This window comes from Cavia porcellus, unplaced genomic scaffold, assembly GCF_034190915.1.
Source record: "Cavia porcellus strain 051 isolate PalLab524CR breed Dunkin Hartley unplaced genomic scaffold, mCavPor4.1 scaffold_32, whole genome shotgun sequence".
In the NCBI taxonomy this organism is placed as follows: Eukaryota; Metazoa; Chordata; class Mammalia; order Rodentia; family Caviidae; genus Cavia; species Cavia porcellus.
The window spans coordinates 25,553,435-25,566,988 of NW_026947515.1; the positions used below are offsets into that span (position 1 = coordinate 25,553,435).

The 13,554-nt window shown below is 40.4% G+C and overlaps 1 pseudogene; it reads right to left on the minus strand.

The window, feature by feature from the left end:
* Nucleotides 1–13,554, minus strand: part of LOC100726634 (conserved oligomeric Golgi complex subunit 1-like) — a 35,884-nt pseudogene that overhangs the window by 3,982 nt on the left and 18,348 nt on the right.

A 13,554-nucleotide genomic window follows, 5' to 3' on the forward strand; every position in this document is an offset into this window, starting at 1 on the left:
AGACACTGTCACTGACAGACAGGGGCTTGTTCCAGGCTACCTAAGTGAGGTCTGGTATGCTGCTCAGGTCTAGTTTCTCCAAGTGGTAGTGAGTAGGGACAGAATAAACCCAGGGAGTGACAGGAGGCTCTCAGGATAGACACAAGTTTACACTGGGCCGGCCGTGAAACAGGGGGCCCAGGTGGTTTCCCGCCTCACCTGTAGGCGGTCCAGGAACAGCTGCTGCATCACGTCCTCCCAGAACAGAGTGGCTTCTCCAGAAGCCGCCAGCACACCACCTCCCAGCTGTGTCTGGCGGGCTCACTTGTAAGTAACTGCCACATGGCATCCCGGATCCCAGCCAGACCTTTTATGCTCTTCACGTACAGGAGGCGGTGGGTGATCCTGTTCTTAACACCTTTATTACACTTGTACTTCGTTTTCCTTGGGCTTTGCCCTGTTACTAAGAAAAACAAGACTGTCCGTTTTTGGATCATGGGGTATGTGTGACTGAACCCAGGCCTCTCACTAAGATAGACCCACCCAAGCCCTGTTTTTAATTTTGTTTAGAGATAAGATCTGGCAATGTTATTTACTTCTCCATGCCAGGCTCATACGTGAATCCACTTGCCTTAGCTTCCCAAAATTTTCAAATTTGGACATCGCACTCAGAGGGAAAACCCCTTACCTGGGCCTGTGTGTATATATTCATAGCATTTCTATGTCAATATTTCTGGCTGAACTGGGACATGGATGCAGTGACCCTCTCAACTCTTGCTTTCCTGAAGATATGATGAAATCTATCATTATGAACTAATGAAATCTATTATGAAAGCCCCAATGGAACAGATACAAACATGAGTGCAGAGCAATAAATAAAATTTTAGGGATCACAACACTCAAAGAGAATTTAAGGGCCCCTACATAATATTGTCAAAGACAGTTTTCTTCCTTGGTTCTCCCCCAGGGGAACGCAGGGGCACTTCAGCCAAGTGGCCTGGATTCTTTGCACAGACCTCACTGACCCGTGTATGGCCACATCGCAGGCTGCACGGGGGCCAGGCCCGCCTCAGAGGTATGTGCTACTCACATGGTGATCTACTTCTGCAGCGTGTCTCCCAGGTATTCCTGGCTGATGGGATGTGCCAGGGCTCGGAGCACTGGCTGGAACTCGACGACAGATGACGGCAGGTGTCTGAGCCAGCTGCCCAGCTTCATCTCCCCTTGCAGGACACTAATGCACTTCCCTAGAGAAAAATCTCAGTGAGAGGTAGCCCAGGCCATACCTGGAAATACATACTAAAAATGGACCTCAGAGGAATTTCCAAAAATCCAATTTTCGCTGGTGAGTCAAAGTAGAATCCTTTATTGGGGGGAGGACACAAGGTAAACATATGTTTAAGTCCTCCCTCATCAGGGATCAGAGGTTCTACAACTCTGGGCATCCCCTGGATAAAGTAATGTGGCGAAAATGCATAGAAACAAAAAACGAATGCCATCAAGTCCGTAGCTTTTTTTTTTGTCCTTAATGTGACATTTTCCTATTTTCCAATGTGGGCTCCAATTCTGGCCATCAGTAATCTTGCGTTAGCCTGCTTTAATAGGTATGGGATTATGGGTGTGTGCCACCAAGCTTGGCAATCCTTGATATTTTAATAACAGGTTTAAATTGTCAACAAATATGTATGAACCTGGACATGGTAGGCATATACCTATAATCCCAGCTTTCGGGAGGCTGTGACAAAAGCATCACAATTTTGAGGACCCACTGGGTTACCTAGTGAGTTCAAGGCCAGTATGAACTACATGGTGAGACAGTGTCTCAAAAGAGCTGAAGGGGGAAAAAAGATCCAAGTTTGTGGGCCTGGTGGTACGGCTTAGAATCCCAGCATTCTGGAGGGCTGAGGCAGAGAGGTGGCTAGCTCAAGTTCAGCCTGGACAATTTAGCAAGACCTGTTTCAAAATAAAAGCATAAAGAAATACGAGCTGTGATGTATCTCAATGCAAAGACCTGGCCTACAAGCCCTGGATGACCAGGCTTCTGGCCTCGCCTCCGGTCTCCTCTCTTGTTCAGCTAACTTTTACACAGGAAACCTCACCCTCTGCCTCCATCACCTCCTCTAACACACTGCCACCTCCCTTGCCTTGGGCCTGTGCACTCCCTCTTCCCTTTGCTTGGAACTTTACCGGTCATCACCTTACTCAATTGTCCTCTACCTTCAGCTTTTGTTTAGTTATCACTTCCCACAGTAGTCCTCTCTGACCTTGGTAAATTTTTTCGTTCAGTGTTCCCAAGGTAACTTGTACCACCCTCCATTACAGCAGTGACTATTAGTGGCCTAAAAGCTATGTGCATTTCCGTGAATTCAATGTCTGCCTCTACCACTAGACTCCACGTTTCTCTATTTCCCTGTTGTATCCTCAGAGCTTGGCATAGTAGGCTGGCACATGGGTAAGGATTTGTCAGAGGAGTCAGGAAAACCGTTGGGTAAGAGCTCACCGGCAGGGATGGACACCCTACCCTCACTCCATTGCAGACTCCAAACTTCAAACTCCTAGCAGGCTCTATACCTTGGTTCTCCTCACCACAAAGCCACAGAGGTAACTAGCAAGTAACTGACCTGATGAAGGGAGAGCCTAACACCTAGAAGGATAAGTCTGCCTGGAAAGTCAGCTGCTTCAGGGAGAAACAATGGACAGACCAGTAATAGCACTAGCCCTAAGAAAAGCCCCCAGCTGGAGCAAACTCAAACCAAACCAAACCAAACCAAACCAAACCTGAGGGCTTTATCCTAACTGGCTTTTTCACGGTGGGATAGCATTGGAGAGGAAATCCAGTGCAGTGTCCACCAAATTACCAGAGAGTTTCATTGGGTGCCATTTTGGAAAGAAGTTAATCATGTGGTACTGAGCCAACAAACAACTGTACTACAGTTTCACTCCAGGACTTAAGTGACAGGGTGAGACACAGCCATGGAGATAGATTCAGAGAAGGTAAGGGCTACACATAGATTCCCCCAGATCACCTTAGAAGGGCAGTGTCAGGCTAAGAAGGACACGGGGCCAGCATTCAGTGGTAGGAGATTCAGTGTGGCTGGCTTTCAGAAGTGGCTGGATCTGAAGGTAATGGCAGTGAGTTCAGTAATCTGCTTATCACCTGTCCTGGGGAGACCAATAGTCTGATCATTTCCCTGTGTACCAGTGTGCATGGGGACAAGTCTTGGCTTAGACATCTGCAAGGGACTTGAGTTTAGAGACAAGGGACCTCTTGAGCAAAGGAGTGACCTCACAAGCCCATAGGCTATAAAATGGGGCAGAGAGGACAGTGACTTCTTGGATGCCAAAGACTGCAGATCCTGGAAGGAAACCATATGTGTAAATACAAAGGAATTTTTTTCTTTTGAGCTTTGAGTTGTTGTTGGTTTTGTTGTTGTTTTTAAGAGAGTCTCCCTACATAGTTCAGGCAGGCTTTGAAATCACTGTGTATCCCAGCCAGGCCTTGAACTCGCAGTGATCCTCTTGCTTCAGTCTTCTGAGTGCTGCGGTTACGGGCATTCACCATCATGCCCAGCCCAGTTTGTTTTCTTGTTGTTGTCTATTGGTTTGTTTTTGTTTTCTGTAGTTTCTTTAGGTGGTGTTTTGGATTTTATTTCCCATTTTTTTTTTATTTGTTATTTGTATTTGTCTTTTTTGTTTATAAGAGACAAAGCCTCTTTGTCTCTTAATCTCTTAGTATGTTCCCTTATTTTTTCCCTTTAGTTTACACTTCATTTTTTATTATTTACACTTTTCTTTGTAGGTTTTCGCTGTTACTTTTATCTAATACTAGTTGTGGTTTGTGTCCGGATATCCCCAAAGCCCCATGCAGTCATACAGGCAGGCTTCTAGAGTCTGTGAATGACTCATGGTCCAGTGCTGGCATTATAGGTGTGATTGCTACACCCAAGTGGGTGTGACCCACATACAATATAAGGGACAGAGTCTTCACTCCATGCTTTTCCACTTTGGCTCCTGGTGCTTGTGCTTTTTCTGCCACCAGGAACTGTTGCCCTCTGCCATGTACCACTCTGGCTTGGAGACAGCTGATTATGAATTGAAACCTTCACAAACTGTGAGCTAAATAAATCTTTCCTTTCGTAATTCCAGGCATCAGGTATTTTTTCTCAATAATGAGAGAAAAATAACCAACAAACTAGTAATTTCCTCTTATTCTTGGATTCAGGCGCCCATTCCCTGCTACTTCTATGGTTATAAACATAACCATCAAGCTTTGTGAATCCATAGATAGTTATATATATATCTTACTATGGCTGAACATGATTACATTGTTAGTCAAGTTATTCTACCAAAGTAAATACTTACTCTGGACCAATATCTGGCTTGTCATAGTGTTCATTCTATAAATATATATCACTTTCCTGTGGTCAAGGGTGATACATTGTTTTAGCAGTTGTCAGTATCCACTTTATATTTGATACTTTTGTTAGTGATTTTACTACTTTAGCCAAAGTGACATAATTGATGCTATTCATTGGTTTTCTCCAAGTGCCAATATCTGGATTGCTTGGGAATCATAAATAATACCGCTGACTGTTTTTAAAGAACTGGGTACTGAGTGTCAAATAAGCTGCAACCACCAAATTTCCAAATAAACAGGTGGTTGGATTCTAGGACACAGGCAAAAGCCTATAGTTAGTTATATTGAGAGGGCACCTTTAAAAAAGCAGACAGTATCTAAAAAGATCTCTACACTAGCAACATAGCTACTATCATCATTCTGGAAGCCTCAGCACAGAGAACAAACAAAAAATAGAAACATGAGAAAACAAGGCAGCAAAATGCCTCTAAAAACTCCCGGGTCTCACAAAGGCAATGCAGGGATGAACCATGGGAGAGGAAACTGAAGACCACACAAAATAATTCAAAGGTAACAGTGGAGGTCTAAAAACATCAGTTCCCTAAATATTTGGTAAACTCAAGATGTAACTTAGTGGATAATGATCCTACTAAAAGCAATGATCAGCAAGTCTAGAGAAGACACTGAAACATCTAGATGAGCTAAAGAAAGACAGGCAAATCATGAATGCCCAGCATAGAAGAAAACTGGATCCCATGAAAAGTTCCAAACAAATCCAAGAGATTAAACATTCTATTAAAAGTATGGGCAGCAGAGACGACCAGTTTGAGGACAGAGGGTCAGATCCAGAACACAGGTGTGTGAACAATGATCAAGAAGAGACATCACCAAACAAGAGAACATGAAACATGGATCCAAGAGCTTCTAGATGATGCAAAGAAAGCTAATATAAGATTAATTGGAACTAGTGACAAAGCAGAAGACAGCACAAAGAATATAAAAAACTATTTACAAAAGTAACAGAGGAAAACTTTCCCATGTGGAAAAAGAATTTAATGTGCAGGTGAACAAGGCACATAGAACCACACATCACTGTGATCAGAGAAAAACCAACCCAAGACACATCATAGTCAAATTACCAAAATTACCAACATAAGAATAGAATTTTAAAAGTTACTGGAGAAGAGCAATGAATCATTTCTAAAGGAAAATCTATCAGAATTACAGCAGACATCTCAACACAAACCTTAAAGTCAAGGAAATGATGAAGTATTTTCAAGCCCTGAAAGAAAATAATTTCCAACCCAGATTCATATATCAAAACTGACAGAGAAATAAGGTATCTCCAAGATAAAGAGCATCTTAAGGAATTAATGACTGCCAAACCAAGCACTCCAAAAAAACTCACAAAGCTATCTTAGAAACAAACAATGAAGCTACAAAGCCAAATAGAATGAGAATGCATCAGACAGGGCAAGCAATTAAGTAAAAGGGAAAGGAAAAAACAGCAGCACTAGTAAAATAATACAAAGATGGGAATGAAACAGTACCTCTCAGTTATAACCATCAATGTGAATGGTCTCAATTTGCCCATTGAAAGACACAAATTAACAGAATGGATGAAGAAACAAGATCCAAAAATATCTTGTATACAAAAACACCCCCCCAAAAATTCATAGACTGAAAATCAAAGGATGGAAAACAACATTTCATACAAAAGGAAACCTAAAACAGGGAAGAAGAGCTATTCTATTTTCAACCAAACTGAACTTTAAGCCAAAACTGATCAAAAGATGCAAAGAAGATCACTACATATTGGTTATCGGAACCAGTCAATAGGAAGAGGTAACAATTATTAACATATTTGCACCAAACATTGGTGCACCCAACTTCCTAAAACAAACACTAGTGGACCTAAAAGATTAGATATATAGCAGCACAATTATAGAGGGGACCTTAATACTCCCCTATCACAGATCAACTAAACAAAAAACAGAAGCTTTGAACAAACAGATTTAATATTTATATACAGAGTATTTCACCCAACAAGAGAATGTGCCTTCTTGGCAGTCCATGGAATTTCTCCAAAATACACCACATATTAGCAAATAAGGCCTGCTTCAGTAAGTGCAAAAGAACGGAAATTTTACCATGGATATTATGAGATCACAATAAAACTAGAAATCAGTGCCAAAAGAAATCACAAACACATGGAAACTAAGCAGCATTCTTGAATAATCAATGGGTCACACATGAAATTAAGTAACAAATTAACAGAATGGATGAAGAAACAAGATCCAAAAATATCCTGTATACAAAAAACATCCCCCAAAAAATTCATAGACTGAAAATCAAAGGATGGAAAACAACATTTTATACAAAAGGAAACCTAAAACATTGGTGCACCTAACTTCCTAAAACAAACACTACTGGGTAAATAAGACAAATACGATAAATAAGACAATTCTTAGAATTAAATGATAATTCCACTACAAAAATACCAGAATTTATGAAACACAATGAAACTAGTCTCTAATAGGACTCTTATAGCTGTGAATGCTCATATCACAAAACCAGAGCAAGCCCAAATAAATAACCCAGTGAGGCACCTCAAGATCCTAGAGAAACAAAAATACTCCAAATTCAGAACTAATATAAGAAAAGAAATTATAATGTGTTGGAGAAAAAAACCAATGAAACAGAGACTCAAAAAAAAAAAAAAACCCATTGAGAGAATCAGTGAATCATAGAGTTGATTCTTTGAAAGAATAAACAAATTAGACAATCATAACCAATCTTGTCAAAAAAGGACAAAAATCAATGCACCTAGAAATTAAAAAGATGCAATCACAATAGAGACTATCCAAATGCAGAATAGTATTACCAACTGCTATATTTTACAGATCTGTGCACAAATCATTTGGAAAACTCAGAAGACAGGAAGACATTCTTAGAAATATATGAAATTACTAAAACTCAACCAATAAAGCTTAAAAATCTTGAATAATTCAATGATAAGTAATGAATCCAACCACAAAGGAGACCTATAGGCCAATATCACCAAATACAGATGAATATAAAAAATCCTCCATAAGATACTGGCAAGCAAAATACAGTGAATCATCACAAAGATCACAGACCATGACCAAGCTGACTTCGTATCAGGGATGCAAGGATGGGATGCAAAGATGCAAATCAAGAAATGTATTTCATCACACAAACAGGACAAATCCCATGATCATCTCAACAGACACAGAAAAAGCCTTTGAAAAAAGCCAATATTCATTCATGATAAAAACCCTGAACAAAGTAAGTATTGAAGGATTTTATCTCAATCTGATAAAAATCATACATGATAAACCTATCACAAATGTCCTATTAAATGGGGAAAAGCTGAAGGTTTTCTCTGTAAAATCAAGAATAAGACAAACATGTGCACTATGACCACTCCTGTTTAAAACAGTTCCTCAAACATTAGCAAAAACAATTAAGCAAGAGAAAGAAATAAGAGATATGTATTAGAAAGAAAGGAGTCAAAGAATCATTATTGCAGATCACGATTCTCCACTTATAAGGCCTAAAAAACTCCACCAAAAGATTCATAGAATAATCAAATTCATCAGTGCAGCAGGATATAAAATCACATAAAAATAAATAGCATTCATATTACTAACAATGAACTCACTGAGAAAGAAATTAGAAAAATAAAACCAGGGCTGGGGATTCAGTTCAATGGCTTAAGCTCTTCCCTTGTAGTAAGCACAAGGTTGTGAATTCGATACCCAGTACCAAAAGAAAAAAAGAAAAGCAATACCATTCACAGTAGAATCAAAAACTTAAACACTTAGATATTAACCTAATCAAGGAAATAAAAGACATCTACATCAAAAACTACATCACCCTGGAGAAGATTGAAGAGGACATCAGAAAATGGAAAGATAGCCCATATTCCCAAATTGGCAAAAAAAATACATAGTCAAAGTGGCTATATTTCCATAATTCATGTATAGATTTAACACAATCCCAATTAAAAACCAACAGCTTCTTCACAGATCTAGAGAAAATTTAAAAATTCATTTTGAACCAGAAGAGACCCAGAAGAGCAAAAGCAATTCTGCATAATAAGAGCAAATCAGCAGGCATCACAATCCCAGATTTGAAGTTACATTACAAAGCCACAGTGATAAAAACAGCATGATACTGGCACCAAAACAGAAATGTGAATCAATGGCACAGAATGAAGGAAGCAGAAATAACCTCAGACACGATCAACTATGTGATCTTCAACAGTGAGCTGAAAATGTACACTGGAGGAAAGACAGCCTTTTAAATAAACTGTGCTGGAAAAACTGGATATCTACAGGCAGAAGACTGCACCTAGACCCATGTATCTTGCCATGTAGTAGCGTAAAGATGGATTAAGGATCTAAATGTTAAAACAGAAATAATCTGCTAGAAGATAATATAGGTACAATTCATGAACACAGGGGGATGCAAGGATTTTTTGAACAGAATCTCAATGGCACAAGAAACAATAGTGAGAATCAGTAAATGGAATCATGGCAAACTAAATAGCTTCACAGCAAAGGCAACAATTAGCAAGGTGAACAGACAACCTACAGAATGGGAAAAAATTTACCAGTTATTTCTCAGACGGAGGACTAACATCTTTTTGACACAAGGTATTGCTATGCAGTTCAAGTTGGCCAACTCACTGTGTAGCCCTGGCTGGCCTTCAACTCACAAGTTTTCCTGTCTCGAAGACTAACATCTAGAATATATAAAGAACTCAAAAAAATTAGACACCCCAAAATAAAAGGCCTAATCAAATAATAGACAGCTGAAATGAACAGACATTTCTCAGAAGAAGTACAGATGGCCAATAAATATATGGAAAAATGTTCAACATTACTGGTCACTTGAGAAATGCAAATTAAAACAACACTGAGATGCCATCGTACTCCAGAAAGGGCTATCATAAAGAAATCAAACAACTGTCTTAGTTTCTTTTCTCATTGCAAAATACCGAACAGCCACAAGTAAAAGACAACAAGGTTTATTTACCTCACAGTTTACAGAGGTTTCAGTTCAGAACCGGCTGGCTGCAAGGCAGTGTGGTATAAGGCAGAAGGTCATGGTGGCAGAACACATCAGAAGCAATAGAGGTGGGGTGAGGGGAGACGAAGACAGGAGAGAGAGGGGAGAAGAAGAGAAGAAAGAAAGAAACAAGCCTCTTTCTGCCCTTTTTATCTTATCCAGACTGCTGGGACTAGGGCATGCCAATCCATTCAGTGCATTGATCCAGCAATCATTTGTCCTGAATCCCAGCACTGCACTATGAATTAATCACAAACTCTAGATTCGGCCACTTCCAAAAGATCCCTATGACCGCATGAGGCTCTGGGTGGACGTCTACACAGAAACATAACTATGACAATTGGTGGCAGGACTGCAGGAAAGAGAAAACCCTTCCACACTGTCAGTGGAAATGTAAACTAGTACAACCACAAGCCAGGTTCCTCAAAAAGGTAAAAGCACAGATGCATAGGACTCAGCTTTTCCTCTTCTAGGAATCTTCCCTAAAGGGTTAAAGATATGGTATTATAATGATAGATGTGTGGGGATACAGATCAGCGGCACAACACCTGCCTGGCAGGCACAAGGTCTTGAGTTCGATTCCCAGTACCAAAAATCAACAAAGAAATAAAAGAAAAGAAATACAGTGACCCATGCATACCATGGTTATAGTAGCATAATTCATAGTAGCTAAGTATTGCAAACAGCCTATATGTCCCTCAATAGATCAAGAGATTAAAAAAGGTAGTATTTCTATATAATGGAGCATTATGCTATCATATCATAAAGAACAATAAACTTGAGTCATTTGTAGGTAAATGTATGAATGGCGAGACCACACGCTAAGTGAAATAAATCTGACCACACAAGTGTAAATGTCATCTGGTCTGTTATCTGAGAAACCTAAAATATAAATAAAGAGCAAAACGAAGGATAGATAATAGGAAGCAGAGAGCTTTTTTTCAAATGAAGAGGTGATGAAGAGATGTAGGAGGCAGGGAGGGAAGGGGAGAAGGATTACAAAGAGAAGAAAGAAAGAAATGCAATAGTGCTTTATCAAATGGGAAGTGCAGAGTTATGGCTTATATTTAGATGTGCTCCCAAAGCCTCCTGTGCTCACAGGCAAGGCTTTTAGAAGGTGGCTGGATCATGCATGTGTCAGGCTGGATCAAGGTATGTGATAGCTAAACTGGTTTAGCATAGTTCTGTGAATGATGGGAAGGCCACCTGGGGTGGGCAGCACTTTCCAGTGGGCTTGTGGCTTAGAGGGGCTGCTGGGTCCCTGTACCATGCTTCCCTGCCTTGGAGCCAGTCGATTATGGCCTGAAACCTCCACAAACTGTGAGCTGAAAGAATCAGTCTTTAATTCATGAGTGTCGGGTATTTTGTCTTAGCAACAACAACAACAACAAAAAAACTGAGACAAGGATCAAGACTAGAATATGGCAGGAAGGAATGAGGTGGAAGGAGACAAAAAAAGAGTCAAGATGTGTTATGGATGTACAGACATTGCTCACGCTAAATGTAACCATTATATACTGCGAATACGTGCTGCAAAAAATACATAATAAACAAAGATGAGAAAAAAGGAAAATAAGAAGAAATAAAGAGTTTTGTAGGTGACTGAAAAATAAAAGAGCTCACCGGTGGGATGCTGGCCTGTGATGGTCTCCAGAGTAGAGAAGACAGCCCACATGGCAGGCATGGATCTGGCAGCAGCTCTTCCGGGATAGTAAAGGGCATGTGCTTAGCTCAACGTGGTGGGCAGCAATTCCACTAATGAGCAAAACGGCAGCTGGATGCGAGAAGAAATCATCTCTTCTAAATGATCTCCACTAATAAAGCTCCCTCTCTCGACCCTGCTCCATTCTATGCTTTGTTGAGCATCAAACTTTGGAAAGGAGCTACACCCACACGGTTCAGCTGGTTGAGAAGTGTCTGAATAGCCACTTTTCTGGCCATCAGGAAGCCTGTGGGCGCGGCAGGGAGAACTCTCCTCTAAGACCATCATGGTGCAGAGGGCCTCTGCCACGGCTTGGGCAGACATAGCTTGGAATCTGTAGAGTCCTGCTTTTTGTAGAATGATTGACCTAGAAAGATAACAACAGAGGTCAACAGGGAGTTTTGACATCTTGGGTGAAGAGCTTGAGTATATCAAGAAGAAGAAGCAGAGTCCATCAAATTGCAGTGGTGAAGCCTGGCCATCATCAGAGAGCTTTCTCTGGGTTCTACTGAGAAGTAGCTGGCTGCTGCCACCTGCTGGATCCATATAGCAGATCGGGAGAGGACTGGACTGTTCCCAGAACTCAGAATGCAGCTTGAGCAGGCTGAGAAGGTGACAGTAGAGCAGGTAGAGCCCAGGGGCTGGGAGATACTGAGGCTTCCACGGAGCTCCAGATCTTCTTGAGAAGCTAATAGCAGTTTGATCTTGGCAGTCGTGCTGTAGAACATCTCAGGCAGAGCACATGACAAAGAAGAGCAGAGAAAAGCAAGGTCAGTGTCCTGTAGGTTCAGAGAGGAAGGATTTGGAGGTAGCTTTCAAAACCCAGTTCAGTGCAACTTTGCAAGATGTTCAGGTCTGATGTAATCCTTCATCTCACCACCTGATTACCAAAGTTCCCTTTTACTTATTTATATTTATTGGCAGTCCTGGGAATTGAACCCGACCTTTACACTGAGCTACATCCCCATCTTTGTTTGAGACATGGTCTTGCTAAGTCAGTACTGTATGTGCTCAGGCTGTGATCACTGTGCTTCAGCCTGCTGGTAAGGTGAGCACTACCACTTCCAGCTACAAGTGATTCTCGTGATGTTCCCGTCCTTCTGAACTCTTGATGGCCTCAATCTCGCCTTGGAAGGATCCTCTTTCTTTTATAACGTTCAATCTTACTATTTCTGTCCTGTTTTTCTGAGGGCTTAACTATCCTTTAATAACTACAAAATCTCTACCTTGTTGAGACTTTAAGCTTCCCATCATCGCCCCTCTGAACCATCCCTTTATGGAGGGGTTGCAGACTTAATTAAAAAAAAGGCTGGCAGAATCTAGCTTAGGTCTTTTCATGCCCTCCCCTTTCCATATGAGCTGCTGCTGCAGGAAAGCCCTCATCACACCCCAAATGCCACAGCCTTGTTCTTGGACTTTCCAGACCCCAGGAGGATGATAAAAAAAGAGTTCAGTGAATTATCGTGGGTACTTTTTATAGCAGTATAAACTGACTAAAACAGCCACATTCCAAATCTCATCTGTCCATGCTATCTTTCCTTCCCAAGAACCCAGTCTGAAAGTGAGTCTACAATTCATACTGAAAATGGACACAGTCACTTTGGGAGTTAATCAATTATCCAAAAGTATTTCCTAGAGCTATTCTTTTCTTGGATTTATATTCTTGACTACAATGTATCAGTAGGATGAACCAGAACAGGAATTATGGGGATTTTGCTTTTTTGTGAATTGAACAGGGAAGGCACTCAAATTTGGGTATGGGGGGTGTTTGACTAAAACTTGAAGATGTAACTATGAAAATCAATACATTTCTAAAATCAGGGATTTTGACAAAGTCCAGTACCCATTCATGATGAAACCCTAAAAAAATTTGGAAGAGATGGTTTGTATCTCAATCTGATTAAAAGCCATTTATGACAACCAACAATCAGGAAACATCCCACTAAATGGACAAAAATTGAAAGTTTTCACTCCAAAATCAGGACCAAGACAAGGATGTCCACTGATTTCACTGTGATTCAACACAGTCCTGGAAACTTTAGCCAGAGCAAGCAGATAACAGAAAAAAAATAAAAAGAATAAAGATAGGACAAGAAGCAGTAAAACTATCATTATTTGCAGATGACATGATACTCTACATAAAAGACCCCAAAAACTACAATAAAAAACTGGTAGATTTAATAAACAAATTCAGTGGCATAGATGGCTACAAAGTCAACACTCAAAACTCAACAGCCTTCCTGTACACGAATAACAAACTCACTGAGAGAGAAATCAGGGCAATAATAACTTTCACAGTAGCACCCCAAAAGATAAAATATCTAGGAATCAATTTAATAAAACATGTAAAAGACCTCTATTTTGAACACTGCAATACTCTGAAAAAGGACATTGAAGAAGATATCAGAAAATAAAGAGT